Source organism: Lipophrys pholis (assembly GCF_963383615.2).
Source record: "Lipophrys pholis genome assembly, chromosome: 5".
NCBI lineage: Eukaryota > Metazoa > Chordata > Actinopteri > Blenniiformes > Blenniidae > Lipophrys > Lipophrys pholis.
The window spans coordinates 17,392,988-17,410,311 of NC_137628.1; the positions used below are offsets into that span (position 1 = coordinate 17,392,988).

The following is a 17,324-nucleotide window of genomic DNA, read 5'->3' on the forward strand; positions in this document are numbered from 1 at the left end:
TCTGGCTGCAGGTTATCTGTGTTTTGCTGCTGTGCGGTTCAATCACTCGCCACCACGGGCATTAGGAGAGCAGGCTGTGACAGGTGGTAATCCTCTAAACTTAACAGAATACATTACGCAATGTTGCTTTTTGACACTCAGATGCAGACAGACGCCATTCTGTATGCCTTCTCTATGCATTTTATGCACGAGTGTGTAAAAGCATGTATTGGCTCGCTCCACTGTGTGTGCGTGTGTGTGTGTGTGTGTGTGTGTGTGTGTGTGTGCGTGCGTGCGTGCGTGCGTGCGTGCGTGCGTGCGTGCGTGCGTGCGTGCGTGCGTGCGTGCGTGCGTGCGTGCGCGTGCGTGCGTGCGTGTGTGTGTGTGAGCGAGAGAGAGACAGAGAGAGCGAGAGAGAGAGCGAGACAGAGAGAGAGAGAGAAACAGGTTTGGAGAGGAATGCAGGACTGGTGTAATCCGGTCTCGGTTCATTTTTGCTATTGTAATGAAGTCAAAAGCCTGTTGGCCCGTGTGCCTTTGGGCCTCATAGCTCTGTCACGACTCCACACACACACACAACACATTCTCACACAACACACTTTCACCAAAATCATATCTAAACAACTCTGGGACGCCACAGTGGAACACCGTATAAATAATCCGTTGCTATGGAGAAACCATCCCTGCAGAGTTTACACCTACATTTTCTGCTTTGACAAAACAGATTTTTTTTAAAAACTGTCTGACTGGCTCTCCCACCCTCAAATGTCAAACTTAAGTACTTGTTTATGGGTTGTTTTTTTCTCGCAAATTCCTCATCATACAATGACATAGTTAACTTTGAACAAACAAACTGAATGCAAGCCATTCATTAACAGCACATTAAACATTACACTGCTCCCCAAACCGACAGCCTTTAGCCTTTTCCAAGGTTAGGATGTGAGCATGATAGAGGAGGAACTCAAAGTAATGGTTCATTAAATTAAAAAAAAAAAAACTGCACTGATGATTTTAGTGCATTTAATGTTAAGGATTATGATCAGCGTTGCGTTTTTAAACAGACTTCCATGAATAGACTGTATTTAAGGTGCTGTTTTGGGCAGCATAAAACAGACCATTTTAAAAGACAGTCCGGAGCTCAATGGAGGGATATCCAACATAGCACATGAATAGTTCCCCCCCCTCTAATAGGCATCAACCATCTTCACTGTATTGATTGCCAAACACAGATCTGACATCTTGGCCAGCATAGAGATTTCTCGTGACATTTAGAATATATCCACTTTAAATCGTCTAAACGAAGCTGGTAACATAATCCTACCGTTTTAAAATCCAAACTGAAACCCTGGTGTTCAAGCCAGCCCTTGAGAATGTTCAATAAGAACAAGACATCATTGGTTCTGAGCTGAAGGTTGGCGTCCAGAAACATGCTGAATCATTTTTCTTTCACAAACCACAAGAACCGTTGGTTACTCACGCCTGTCATTTTCACTAAAACATAGCCAAGATGTTTGCTCCCTGAACCATCCAACGGTTTAGCCAAAACGATTCACTGACGTGACTAATCTAATGCACTTTAGTCCTTTCTCTTTCAACACTTACCCACAAAAAAAAAAAAAAAAACAGAAAACGAATCGACTGCTGGTTTATCACTGATAAATCTAAATTGTCCACATTTCTCTCCCATCACACAGAATAATGACACCGCACACTCATATTCACATCTAAGGGCAATTTAGAGTTCCAATTAGACTCAAATGCATGTTTCTGGACTTTCAAAGTAATCAGTCGTACCCAGAGAAAAACCCATGAATGCATCGAGAACATGCAAACGACTCCTATTCACTGGGTGACAGTGCAAACCACCGCACCAGAGAAATGCCATTCAGGTACAATTTTAAATTACTTTTACAAGGATATGATGGAATTGTTGGATTTGAAATGACACTGCTGTGTTTGGTGCTATACACATAGAAATGGATTTAATACAATGGTCAAGATGACTGGCGAAAAGTAGTTTTTGCAAGATTTATCAATTTGAACAAATATTGTATCATTTAATCTAGTTTTGCTTTAAAGTCCTTTTCAGCTATATGTACCAGTGATGCAAAATTTAAATGTAACACGATATAGAATTACTACATCTAACGAAGCTCCTTTCACCATTTTGCCAGAATTACTTTTCACCTTTTCTCAGCTGCATCTACTTGGGGGGAAAAAACCCAAAATAAAAATCATTTGTTTTAGGTTCAAAGGTTTTCTTCCCATAACTAAAGACAGCAGGATGCCAATAACAACTCTGTCAATTGCACTTCATCCTTCACTATGGTCAGTACCAGGGTCACCAGTGCTCACACAGGGGGACAGTAAATACATCAAGGAGAAGATATACTACCATGACCAGTGCAGCCAAGGAAATAAAAGGATCCAGCACTTGTCACAGCAAAGAACAATATGAAGTTTTGCTCGTCACAAAACACTAAAGGACAAAAGCTCGGTTATGCCGATGAATAGAAACTACACAAAAGCAAAATGTGTGGGATTATTCACGGCACGGTTTAAAGATTACTGCTGGCATGACACTTGGGTTTCTAAATACACCCACGGAAATAGCTTCTTCACCTTAAAAAATGAAATACGTCAAAGACACTATCACACAAAGATAACATGAACGCAACATGCTGCTCCTGAAGCAAAACAACATCCTGAGAGGTTTAAATGAGGACACGTTGTCAGACAGAATGCTTCCCAAATGTCTCTCTTTGCTATGGCTTGGACAATTCCATTTGTTCAGTAGTTATAGAATTCAATCAGAAAGGCCAGCACATTCGCCTGAGAGAACTACAATTTTAAAGAGCACAAGAAGGGTTTTAATATTTTCAGTAGAATAAATTAAGGAACAGCAAACCACCCCTGATGATCCTTTCTGCCCGGACACAAAGCAAATCCAGAGAAACCCAAATTGCCAAAATAAGCTTGATAAATCAGTACATTTCAATCTTAGATGCAAACTGTTATTTTTCAATCCCCCCCCCCCATTCAGCAAGAGGTGAGTTTGTTAGAAATCGGCTGTGAATTGGCAGCGTTCAGACTGTTTCACCACATTACCAGCTAGACAACAACATCACACATTAGCTGGAGCTTGCAGGCATTGCTCAGCTGTGAGATTCACTCAAACACATAGATCCAGACACACCACTGAACGTAGGCAGTATATATTCACTCCTTCCTGTGCGTGTAAGTCAAAGCATATCTCACACATGTGCGGCCCGGCATATGAAATCCTATGCATATCATATATTTCAGGCTGCATTTACAATGCCATAAATGCTCACTGTTCACATTGCTGTACAACAAGCTTTTAAGATGCAACTTTCAGTGCAGATGTTGTATACAGTATGCAACAGAGACATCTTTCTGTTGTCCCTTTGCTGGGCTCGACAGCCATCCCCGCGTCGTAACCTAGTAACCATGTGTATTTGTTTTAGCTTGATGTAATGCGGTTGCATCATTTATGCATCTTCTTTGTTTCAGTTGCACAGAAATAGAAACAACACACCCTCTGAGAGGGAGAGCAATGCCTATTGATCGCCTAGATTAATTTCGATGGCCTGATTTTTACTTTATCTGATGGATCGAATGTGAGGGCATGATCAATATTGCACTTCATAACAATTCCAAAAAAAAAAAAAATCTGGAAATGTGCTAAACTGCTTTTATTGCATTATACATAATAAAGCAGCAAATCATATCAACTGGGACGCCTTTCTTTACTTCAGCTTAAAAATTCACTTTAAGGAATAATAAATGACTAGAAGTAGCGGAATATTCAATCATTGAAGTCAGACTAGGTTAATGTAATTTTACAATGTATTTTTTTTTATAATACATCCATTCTGTAAATTAAATGTCTTTAAATAACTCTTTCTCTAAAGTCAATATATCATATGCAAAAGCCACGAAAAACCAAACAGAAGTCAATCACGACTGATCGTAGAAAATAAACATTCAAAAGAAATGAGAGAGAAAGATGGCAGTAAATGCAAGCTTGCCATTATAATAAAGTATTTTTGTGTACGACGGTCCAGTTTCTCATGACGTTATCTTCTCAGATCCTCGCCTTCACAATCACTTTACATCACTTTAATCCTTGTATGTTTGATTAATATACATTGTTGGTGACAAAAGAAAGGCATGTGGACTCTGTGCAACGGACTATCAGACACAGTAAAGTGAAGATAGCAAAGTTTTTCCCATCCTCCTCCTTTCCCCGTCAGCCAGGACTTCTGAGGATTCAAGTCAACAAATGAGAGAAATAACGCGCACAGACGTATACGCAGGCTGACTCACTGTGAGTCACCGGACTAACACGTTCTGTGGCTAATCAAGGTGAAAAAGAAGAGACAAAAGGATAAAATTGCAGGATTGTTTAAAATTGAATGACGTGGCGTGTCTGGTATCTCAGGCATGTTTGGGCTGACAGAATACAAAGCAGGAACACGCTGGTCAGCTGAGCTCCCGGGAAACCAACAGCAATTTACATGCCTTCATTTCAGTTTTAACCCAATAATGAAAATGACCCCATCCTATATATATATATATATATATATATATATATCTCAAGCTCACACTAACAATACCTTGAACTCTATCAGCTAAAAGTCAATCTCGACCAATTTTGCTTCTATTAGTACATCAATGAATTACTTATCAGTTGTCGAATAGTCATTTAAGGCTGAGGACTTCTTTAAATACTAAGGATGCGTACACACTTGTTCGGTTTAGCTGAATGAAACCACAGCCTGGTACGATTGATGCTTTAGTGGAGTGTGAGCCATCTGCTTTCAAACAGACCAAAAAGTTCAAAACAACTGAACACACGGTCTGACAGACTTACAGTGTCACCACAGAAATGATCAATAAACATGCATTGTTTTGCACTGAACCCCCTCAGGCTGTACAACGCACTGCAACGTATCTCGAGGGCAATCTTAACACGCACATTATACATATTGTGGAAGATTGAATCGCGATAAATTGGGTTGGACTCACGGCTCTAATCATGTCACACCTGGTGGTCACAGGAAAGAACTGTGAAACAATGACCAAAAACAAAGTGAACAAACAAGCGCTGCTTCTAAAATGCTGCATATGCACATGTAGTAGGAAAAAGCCACACCCAGCCAGCGCTGGTGTAAATTATGGGCTAGAGGCCTATACTACGAACCGGGATCAACATATCCAGGACCTCTCTACATTTCCTGGGTTGGCTGATCCAGTTAAGCGTTACTATGAAGCAGGTTATCAACTCAATAGTTCAACCCAGACCTTTTGTATTTTGTTTTTTTTTGTGTTGGAATATTAATTCATCCCCGCGACGGCATGAGAAGACGTGCGTTCCATAAATTCATGTTTCTGCAGTTCTGTCAGTTGTGATCATTAACCTCATTATTACAGCTCAACCCTCATGGAGCTAAACAGACTTGGAACAACCGTGATAAACACAGAGAAACATCCTTCAAAGCCTCAGTGCCGAGTATTTATTTTATTATATCAAAAAGATCCCTCTGAATTACTTTCTCTTCCCCTCTCAGCTGCAGCTTAGCGATGAACCTGCTCACCAATCACGATCATCTAAGAAATGGGCAGGTCATTTTCCAAGAGATCTGATTGGCCAGGAGGCGGAGCTGTTACACTCATTGTGCTCTTATCCAGAAGGTAACCTGTTCGGGAGCAAGTTAGACATTCAGCGTAAGTGGCCGGGGTGATTTAGCCGGTGAGAAGTGGGCGAGCGTCGTCGTACGGAAAACCCAGGGCTAATCCTTGAAGTTATCTGGATAAGAGAAAGTACAGGTCTCAGAAAAAGAGCCGTTATTTAGAAGAAATAAATGTAAATGTGCATGTAGAGGCCAAAGAACAGTTCATAGTTTTGAATACAGTTAACATGATTAAAATGTGTTAAAAAGATGCATAGTTTAAATTGAAAGTTCATATGATAGTTAAAAACGTTAAAAGCACACTAGAATTCATGTTTTTATAAGATTTGGTGCATGTTGATGAAAGAGGGCACTGCCCCTTTAAGACCGCATACGTGCATGAGGGGTGCTGTTGATTTCAGGATATGGGGAGACAGTGCTTGAGAGCTACAGGAGCAAACGGTTTTCTTACCTCTTCTTTTTGTCATTGTTACGTTAGTAATTTCAAGTGTTTTAGCAAGCTACATTCCTTTGTGAGTGGAATTATAATTTCGGAACTGAGTAATTAAACGGAAATTTTTATATTTTTTCTTTAATACAACAACGTTTCTGGGGTGGGTGGACTTTTGTGAAGTGTGTAGCTGGGCTAGCTACTGACACTGCCTGTGGAATATAATTTCTAACTGACAGTTGACGAAGGAGTAAGCCATTGCAAATTCTCAAGTCATTTCAAACCTCTACAGTGCACATTTACTAATCATACTGGTATTGCAATAATTGACACAATAATCGCACAGGGCATTGTGGTGCAGGCCAAGATGTAGAATATATTCTGTATTAGAATCACTTTGTAGCACGTGTCTTGTTTACATCTTTCAGTTTGATGTCAAAAATATCCGCAAAAGTGCAAAGCAAACCAGACCACAGAGTCAACTTTTATTGTCAACCGTGAAACTACACTATTAGTACTTCAATGCCTGAGATAATGACATCATGGTTATACGTTTACAGGATTGCTTCACATAACTCTGAATCTTTGATTTAAGAGTCAACCAGGCACAATAATAAAACTGGCAAAGCAGAGGCCTGTTCAACTTCAAGGATTAAATCTGGTTTGTCGTACTCACTTCTCACCAGGACAAATCACCATGGTAACTTACACTGAATGTCTAACCTGCTCCCGAGCAGGTTATGTGCTCGAAAAGCGGTCAGAGCTCCGCCTCCTGACCAATCAGATCTCTTGGAAAATGACCTGCCCATTCTTAAATGATAGTGATTGGTGCGCAGGTTCAGCGCTGAGCTGCAGCGGAGAGGAGAAATTAATTTAGAGGGATCTTTTTGACATAATAAAATAAATCCTCGCCACTGAGGCTTTGAAGAGTGTTTTTGTTCTTGACTTGCTCCAGGTCTGTTTCGCTCCACGAGGGTTGATCTGGAATAACGAGGTTAATGATCACACCTGACAGAACTGCAGAAACATGAATTTATGGAACGCAGAGCGGAAACTCAAAACAACTGGATGTAAAGTACAAACTAAAAGAAGAGCAGTGAGGAAGTTCAGCCCGACACGTTTCTGCTGTAATAAAGTGAAACCGACAAAGTCACAGATTAACAAGTCAGGAATGTTGTGGCTTTGGCTGCAGCAGCAGTGTTGTGGATGTGTTTTAATTCTTCATAATCTCAGAGAATAACTGATCCTTCAGTAATCTGTAAACTGCGCTGCAGGATTTCTCCGTGTGTGTGATTGGCCAGACGCCGCTAAAACTCCGCCCCTTTCATGTGAACGAGCACACGTAGGTCTGGGAACGGTTACCAGGACCGCGCGTGTCTGGATAAGTCAACCCAGGAAACAGAGAGAGATCCCGGATATGTTTATCACGGTTCCTAGTCCAGGCCTCTGGGATGGATTATTACATTCAAAAGCGCCCTGTGGCTTCAAACACTGACACAGAAGCAGCAATGAATTCTAAGTTTTGGCCAACTGGACTCGTCAGCCATCATTACCAGGATCAAACAGCCAAAGCACAGCATCACTTATTTAGTGCGTCCAGTTGACATCTCATCCTAACACATACTTTCCTTTTAAGTACATCACAGCCATTGCAATCAGGCAACGGACATCAATAATTCCCTCTGACAGTGGTTTTAAAGTTCTGGCTGTCCAGTGGGAGTAGTAGTGATTATTACTAGAATAAACATATGGTGGGAACAGCCCTTCCAGCGTGGCAAATTATTCTAATTTCAGTGGTATTACCAAAGACACACTGAGCTGCAACTGTGAGCTTTTCTTCCCTTCCCAGCGTGAGCCACAGTCGTTTCCTTGGGAACAAACTTGAACGAAGAGATTTTTCTGCCACCACAAGAGAAAGAAACATTTCTAAATGTGGTCATTATATTACCGGCCTGTAGTTTCCAGGTGAACCATTTTTGTGCACACTCTGCCATCCGAGTCTAAATTCACCGTTTTACCATAATAATAACCCGAAACCAGGGCGGCAGACTCTGCACACAGACACACACGGACCGCATGAAGACAGAGTGTGTAAGGTGCAATTCAGAGAGATAATAGCACAAGATCCAGGGAGAGGGTGGCATCTGTGCACAGACACAGCGAGGTTTCCCCGTTACAATCCTGCCGTGAGGGGCGGAGAAGGATGTGTGAATCCAGTTTGGGAGAGGGGATGGACGGACTGAGTGGCGCTGCAGGCGAGGTGACAGTGAGGAATTTCCCTCCTCCCGAAGATTCATCCATCACCCCGTTTGCAAAGCAAAGAAGTGGTAGATTTCATCACTCCCAGCTACTCCTTTGTCTCCTCCCCTTTATCTTTCGGGGTTTGTTTTTTTTAATCTCCCACTGCCCTGTCAGAGTCTGACACGCTCCTGCTCTTCTCACTGCGATTGGAAAAGATAAAACGCCGGCTGATTGGTGGTGCTGACGACCGCACAAGTTCTGACTGTCCTTTCATGTGTCTTTACCAGCGTTCTCGCCCACTCAAGCCTCTCTCTCTCCTCCTCTTTGTACATTTCTGCAGATTCATATCAAAACTAAACTGCTACGCAAGTGATGCGCATATCAAACCTGGGATCCAACATGCGTTTGTGTGCATAAAAGACAAAAACTTTTTTTGGGGGGCTGAACACTAACAAATACGCCGCGAGGGGAACAATTTTGTTTTTTTGAGACAAAAGAATTTCGATTTTCTAACCAGGCACAAAGACAAAACCAAAATCGATGGTTGTCTAATCCTAAAAAAAACGTTATAACAGCGTGACACTTGTTCTTACGCTGCAGTTATTTATTTATTTTTTTCCCTCCAATTGGGCCAAAGGAAGAAACAAGAACTGTAAAGGGCCTAAAAGTAAATTCTACTTAATGAAAAATGAAGTTTGTTATATGGTTTTGATAAGCTACTCTTCTTGATCTGCATCAGTCAAGTTCTTGTTTTTCTTGTACGCGTGTTGTTTTGTAATGGTTATAGCTACTGGAACATTTCAACACAGAAGATGCGTGAAAGGTTTGCCTACAAGCGATTTACACTGGAAAAAAATAAAGCCAAGAACAAACATTCAGCCATAAAAACCTCAACAGATCCAGGTCAATGCGGACGATGCGAGATAATATCTATCTTGATTGTTTCGCTGAAAACTTTCAAAGCGAAATACAACTCGCAAACAACTTTCCCTCTTGATGTAATGAATAAATACTGTGTGTGTGTGAGTGTGTGTTAAATATCCTCGAAATAAGTAAGTCACACAGCCAGATGGTTTGCTTGTCAGCGACATCTAAATTCACAATCGTTCAACACATGGTCTGTCAAACTCAGGCTCTTGTTTATTGTGCTGTAAAACAACAGTGGGTTTTTTTGTCATCAGCAAGCCAGTTGGCTGCTCCGTCACCTACATTTCCATATATCCTGTACACACACACACACACGCACACACACACACACGCACACGCACACGCACACGCACACGCAAGCACACACACACCCTTTATGCGTAACTCCTCTTTGAAATCCGAGACATAAGCAGGCTTGTTAACAAATTTCAAAAAAAAAGAAAAGAAAAAAAAAAAAAAAGCAAGTTCTTCCTGAGAGCCAAATTAAGCCAGAGGTGAGCAACACCCACTGGATCTGGCCTCAAGGCCTCCAGTTCTTCAGCCTGTCAGCTGATGAGCCGTGTCAGAGGCTCCTGCTGGGATCCCTGCTTGTAAATCAGCGTGCTCAGCTGCATGCTAAGCAGTGGGTTTTTTTTGCAAGTTAGAAACGGGGTTCCTCTTTTGAATTCAGACTCCGAACACACACCGAGCGTGGCCGTGGGTAAGAGTGATAACGCAGCTGTTTGTTCTGCTTTAACGAGATGAGTCATATTTAGGAGTCAGGGGAAAAAAGAAAATAAGAAAAAGTGTGGAGAATCTGATCAACACAACTTGCAATCTTGATCAGCACAGTGGGTGTGTGTGTGTATGTGTGTGTGTGTGTGTGTGTGGGGGGGGGGGGGGGGGGGGGGGGTGTTGGGAGGTGAGATGCAGTAGCAACGACCCCATCGTAAAACGGCTCTAAATAGGTTAAGAACTTTGTGCTTTGCATTTAATTTAGCCTTTAGAGGCAGGGTTGTCAAACATATGGCCTGAGGGTCAAACCTGTCCTCCCAGACGGTCCAATCTGGTCTGCAAGATGACTGAATAAAGTGCAAAAATGCAGCGGTGGAAAGAAAATATTGATTTGACATTTTTATAATCAAAGTTGCCTAATTGCTGTTCCTGATTTAAGTACTGTGGATTTGGATATTTTGGCGAGACAGGATTTTTTTTTGTGACACTTTTCAAACGAATCAGGTTTCAGAAAGATATTACATCACATGTAAGTAACATTGTTGTAGTACAAACGACAGCAAACATTTGTCTTTCAACACTCCTATGTTACAGATCTAAATGTTGCCTTATGTGACCCCTGGACTCAAATGAGTGTGACGCCCCTGCTTTAAAGTACCTGGCAGGTGAGTGTTGAAGATAGAACCGGCAGCAAAACCTAATGGGGTAAGGTCCTGCACAGAGTCTGCAGTTGTACATCCATCTATTCTACTTCTATTTATTCAATTAAGTGTTGGAAGGGTGATGGAGCTGATCCCAACTGACAACAGACAAAAGGCTGTATCACAGGGCAAACACACACACACACACACACTTCACTTATCCTTCAGTCGAAGTTTTTGCACTATAGTAGAAAAGATCAAATTTTGATCCAAGAGAGTCAGCCACTACAGGCACATCTGGTAAACAAGCAGTACAAGTTTAAATGTACTGCACCCTGAAGGTTGAAAGTTAAGACAATATCAAAACTAAATGAATAACTCATTAAAAGCACAGTGCTTTACCAGAGGTCAGAGAAGCCAGCAGCTGCACCGTTGGTTCATTTCCACCTCTTGGCCCCGGCTCAAAAGGTGTCAACCCACCACGCACACCAGCAAACTTTTATTCAAATTTAAAAAAAAAAAAAAAAAAAAGTACTTACCGGTTCAAACTTGTCCGCTTGATATTAAAAGTCCAAGATACAGAGGAAGTCGAATTAAACCAAGAGAAAAGCGGAAATAGTCGAGACTCAGCTGGGGAGGGGGGAAAAAAAGAAGACGCGGGAGCGGATCCTCGGTCCAGCTCAGTGGGATTACGCAGCAAAAAAGTGTGTGTGTGAAACACCTGAGACTGCGGGCTGAGCTGGGCTCCGAACCCGAGGACAACAACAGGGCGACACGTCGTCAACGGTGCACATCAAACTTTCTCCAGCGCCGCAAAAACCTCTGCCTCCAAAGTAAAAGTGGCAGCATCGGCTGTAAAAAAAAAAAAAAAAAAAGTGGGGTTAAGGAGGAGAAGAAGAAGAAGAAAGAAAGAAAAAAAAACCCCGATAAAGTTGAAGGCGTCCTGCTTCTCACCGCCTCTTTTTTTTTTTTTTTTTTTTGCGCCTCGAACTCCGTCGGTGCTTCTGCTGGTTACCTGACTCCTCCAGTCGTTACGGTGAGGCCAAGCCTCCACACAGCAGCAGCAGCAGCAGCAGCAGCAGCAGCCTCATGTTTCCTGTTATTGTTGCTGCGAGTGGCTGCAGAGCGGATAAACAGCTTCCCTCAAAGGTTGACATGATTTTATTTTGTTTGTTTAAAAACAACTGTGAGGGAAATGCAAGCTGGGTCAGTTGTAAAAAAAACAAAACAATAAATAATAATAATTTCAATCAGTATATCAATTTTAATTTAATGATGTTAAAAATGTCAGACTAGTTCCATGTGCAAGTTTGTGTCACTTCAACACTAAAACATCCCCCGAGTGTGTCAAATTTAGCATTTCTGGTGTGTGTAAGGAAAATGTGTTATTTTTCAGCCCCCAATGGTTTATAATTAAACTGAAAACTGTGCAGGTCACGAAGTGTGCTGATGAACCTTAAGCCAGAGTCCTGTTGGGAACAGCTCACCAATAATCACTAATCAGTGGTCTTGTGTTTTCCAAATATCAGTCCTTTGACCACCCTGATACAGAAGCTGATGCTTCCCTGATTAGTTATCTAATGTTCACAAAGGTGAAGTGTTTACTCCTGATATGATGATTATTTATTGATTACTTCTGTCATAAATAATCACCATTAAATGGTGCAGTTTCTCCTAAACACAGCAACCCAGAACATAAACAGCCATTTTCATCAAAAGAGGAAAGATTATACTTTATTTTTCAAATGAGAATTTCATATTTTCTGTTTTTAATGAAATTCATTTTTTTTTTTTTTTTTTTACTATTTTGACTTCAGTACTAATGTTACAGTCCACATTGACTCTCATTGCCATGAACCTGCACACTCCACAGGTCAAAAAATTTGCACCATCAACTACTTCTACTATGTAATATATTTATAGAAATGCACAAAAAAACCACAATTTTAATAAACTCAAACCCTTATTTAGATGTGATCCACAAAGTTCGCAGTTGTATTTGTATTCAAATAAAGATAGTTTACGTTCAAGTTGCTGAGAAATCAAAAATTTGTCAAATCAGTTGTAAAATTTAATTGCACGGTTCGTAGCTTCGATATGACAAAGAAAACAGTCACACAAAAAAAGATAAATACAGCTCAGAACCAACTGCCGTGGTGTTATTTGAGCCAACACAGCGTTGTACTGGTTGTGGTCAGGTCAATATGCTTTGCCTTGAAATTAAGAGTTTATTCCACCGACCAGCAGGTAGCGTGATTCATGAAGAAATAATAATTTCTGTCTCCGCTGGGTTTCTTTCCCAGCAGAAAGTTTTGACATGCACACCGGTGTATTGTCACTACTTTCATCAACTTGCATGCAGTCAATGCTTTGTCATTTGATTTGAAAAAGACTTTGATCCCAAATCTACTTCCTCATATCCAAACTCTCTCCAGGTTGTGGGTACAGCTCCAGCACTTGATGGAAAACATCTTTCTGTATATCAGCTGTGTCTCCAAGTGGCACAAAAAAAAACATCCACCCCTTTCAAGTTCAATTTAAAAGTCTCATTCTGTCTGTATGAAATGGCTGTAAAAAAGATTTTTATTTTTCATTAATATTTGCAGTCATCTTTCAGGTTGTTGTCCTACATTTTGACAATTATAATGCGTTTTACTCAATGGCAATCACATCCAATACAAGTACAACTTTGGTTTATATTCATTAAAGCTAGAGTGATATTTGAGTAAAATTTTTATAACGACACTTCAGGCACGCCACAAAGAGAAAATAACGTTGTCGCTTGCTGGGAGTAATTTGGAGGATTAATTTTAGCTTCTATTTATTGAATCTGGGTGGAAAACAAATACAGGTATTGACTGGTGTACATGTTAAACCTGTGAGTTTTCACTACAGATATTTTGTTAGTAAGAGACTGGAACAAGGACTTGAACCAAGCGGCTCTTGGCTCTTGAGTATCAGATGTAAATAGCTTCCGTAAATCCGCTTATTCAAGAGCATTTTAAGCTGTTTTTGTCACAATAAAACCTAGAAGAGATGCAGATGATTGTCCCTCTATGTTCACACTGTGATAGACTAGTGACCTGTCCTGGATGTACCCCGACTTTAGCCCACCCTAAATTGGATGAAGCCGTACAGAGGAGGAATCCAAGCTATTCACTGCAAAAAGTATCCACATTTTTTTTGGTTTGAAGGAAGAATCATTTTAATTCAAACAACAGACGCTGCTCCTCGGATATTTCATGACCTCTTTTAGTAATTTGCATCTTCTCTGGTGATTTCATCTTATGTTCACAGACTGCAGTTTATTCAGATTGAATATGGTGAGAATATGATAATCCACCTATCACCTCACCCGCAGTGGTACAATTTATCCCTGAACAACGTTTATAGAACAGCTAAGCTCACATCAAATTTTCCATATTTCTTCCTTGCCGTCCCCGTACCTTTTGCTGACCCCGCTGGAGGTGAAGAGTGACCTCAAGGACGGAGCCCAGGATCACTTTAGCTGCTCAATGGCGCGTTCAAATTAAAATAGGCCAAGCTATTTTTATATATATTCCATTACATCCTACTCATATTTCATTTATACTACAATATACTTCAGCCTCTTTTTTTCCACCATTAATTGCTTTTTTAATTTGCCCAAATGTAGGATATGAACCCCCGGACTACTCGTAAAACGGGCCCTTTAGAGATGGTCAGTATTTAAGCCCAGTAAATTACATCTTCGCTGACTTGTGCTGTATCTTCTTTATAATCCCATTTTGCACAAAATCTGATTAATTCTTTATGTCTGAAACTCCCCAGCATGGCAATTTGAAGCAAGAATGTCCTTGGCTGTGCTCCATCGTGATAGTATATGAAATGAGCACATCTACTGACTCGGCCTACTTCTGATTCCCCAAGACAAGAGAGAGTCTTCACACGAACAGCCAGATAGTGAGAGCACGCAGGCTCAGATCACACAACTTTCTCTCAGCAATACGGCAAATAGTCTCACTGTCTTTTGTGTGTGTGTCTTTGTAGTGGAAAGCATTCAGCAGTATGGCAACCTTTGCGTAACAATGCTGTGTGTGCACAGGCTTTTGTAGCTGGCTATTCATGTGTACAGGCACCAGCACCTTCTGAACGCGGCTCTTTGTTTGCTTGTATGTGCTTGCAAAGCATACCATTGGAGAAAAAAAAACAGTGTTTGTGCCATATGTCTACAATACACACACACAAAAAAGGAGTAGGATCGATGCTCTATGATGTGAGCTACACAAACATGAAATGTTGTGTTAAATAGAATTTAGACGTAGTTACATCATTCATGTATACAACTTTGACCACAATTCTGCCTGCAAAAATAGTGTTAAAAAAAAAAAAAAAAAAACATCACGAGAGGAAAAAGAAAAAAATCCATTAACATGTTGACAATAAATGAAAGGCTACTCTGTTATTGAGTAAGCAAAAAAAAATAAAAAATGATGGCCAAAATATAGGGCAGCAAAAAAGTGATTATTAATATTTGGTTTATTAAAGTTAGAATTCAACTACACATGAATACACAAAGCCGCTGCATACCAAATAAATAACTGGATGACTGTGGGTTGTTTGGTCCGGACAGCAAGTGTACAGTGTTTCTGTTTTTCTGCTGAACCAAGCTGTCTGGTCGTAAACAGTGCTGACATGAGCAGTGAGCAGAAGTAGTGGAACCGTGGGCTGAAAACCAAAAACAAAGAGCTGAAATACAGTGAAACACACACAGGAAGATATGTACCTTTGTGTAACGTTTACAATTGCAGCAACAACAGTCACACGTTCAAATTTACATGGACAAATATTGAAAAAGTCACTTTCAAGGTTCATGGAGGGAAGTCAGTGACAGAGAGCTTGGACGAGGACGATGTTGATGATTTACAAAAGGTGTGCTAATACTATGTGTCTGGTTTGCATGTTCCCTTTCTTGTGATGCTTTTTAATACAAATGTCTGTTTACTTTACTCCTATAGGAGGTATTTAAATATATTCAGATTTGACTGGATTTATCTAGATTAATTTCACTATAGAGGGATTTCCCGACGTCAAGGTAAATACAACCCAATTAGGTGAGACAATAAAGCTGAGAAAAGAAAACTTCTCTATGTGTATCCGTCACTGCAAATGAATGAAGGAATTTATTTGGATTTTCTACATGTGCATAGAAAATAAAACATACAAATATATATTAATCATTTTGATGACGTGCAAAAAAGAAAATCAGAGGATGACACAAAAAAGTAATGTAATATAAAATTCATATAATAGAATTCATATATGACAAGCAAAAAAGTAAAAAATAAAGTACTAGATTAGCCAGACAAGACTGGGAGACAGAAAGAAGGTGACCACAGATGTAGGCGAGAACCGATTGTGACATTTCTGATGAAAATGAACTATATTTGTACTTTCTCCCCATTTTTGAAAGATTTCCGTACTTCTTCTGAAAAATGAGGTTTTTTGCACTTCTGATGGTTCAAAACAATCAAGTGTTACTTCCTTGGCTGCAATGGGAGAGGAGCCTGAGCTGAATAAAACAGTGTAGAAGATGGATGTGAGTAGAAAGACAGAGGTTTGTCCCACATTGTTTTAATTTCCAGGGGTATAGGGAATGTGTAAAAAGGGAAAGTCACAAGAAGACAAGTGTACTGTGTGTGTGTGTGTGTGTGTGTGTGTGTGTGTGTGTGTGTGTGTGTGTGTGTGTGTGTGTGTGTGTGTGTGTGTGTGTGTGTGTGTGTGTGTGTGTGTGTGTGTGTGTGTGTGTGTGTGTGTGTGTGTGTGTGTGTGTGTCTCAGTGTTTGTAGACTGCACACGCCCAACACTGTGCTCTTGCTCTATTTACAGAGTCCTACTGTGACTTACCGTCTCTACTTCGCCCTTGACTTTGACAACTCCTCTCGTTCTTTCCAGTATTGCAGTGCATGATAATACCAGAGTTGTATGATCACATACGCGGAGCCCTAAACGACCAGACAGACATTACTATACGAGTCATCCGTCACATAAGAGATGCTCACCAAAAGCAGACGGTGAGGTAAATCGCTGGGGCGGATAAAGTCAAGGTCTGTAAATGACAGATACTAATTTGGCCGCAGGAATATACCGCAGGATGTCACAATGTCCCTGCAGTAACTAGGTGCTGGTATTTCATTGAAAGCCTCATTTCTGTCCAAAACACCAAACTCCTTTGTGAGAGTGCCACTGAAGATGTATACGTCATTTTGAAAAAGTTATTAGGATACTGTGTTTTGAAGATATTTTCTTTGCCCTCCTGGATATATATCATATCACAGTATTTTCTATTTGTCTTGTCCCAGCAGATCATCATTGAGCTTGGTTAGTTATGTAATTTTTCTTTCTTTACTTTAGTTTTTCTTCTTTCTGGTGTCATTCATGCAAGGCCAACTTGAAGAGGCACTTGGGCCGTGTGTGTGTGTGTGTGTGTGTGTGTGTGTGTGTGTGTGTGTGTGTGTGTGTGTGTGTGTGTGTGTGTGTGTGTGTGTGTGTGTGTGTGTGTGTGTGTGTGTGTGTGTGTGTGTTTTCTTGATGATATTTGATATTTTTCTCTCTCAATGTAGCAAGTTACCATGGCAACGATGACATAGCAGTACATGGTTTTATCAGTCATCCTCAGAAAAAAAAAAAAAAGGA

At 40.6% G+C, this 17,324-nt stretch overlaps 1 protein-coding gene across 2 annotated transcripts in view; it reads right to left on the reverse strand.

Moving 5' to 3' along the window:
* palm3 (paralemmin 3) overlaps window positions 1-11,765 on the reverse strand; it is a 37,628-nt gene extending 25,863 nt beyond the window's left edge. Inside the window, exons 1-2 of one of the 2 annotated variants that reach the window (XM_080462968.1) lie at window positions 11,604-11,765; window positions 11,189-11,501 (exon numbers count right to left, since the gene is read on the reverse strand). The gene's annotated coding sequence lies outside the window, so the exon portion shown is untranslated. The remainder of the gene's footprint in view (window positions 1-11,188; window positions 11,502-11,603) is intronic. The other variant, XM_080462967.1, reaches the window with a different exon arrangement.
* Between the last annotated feature and the right edge of the window lie 5,559 nt (window positions 11,766-17,324).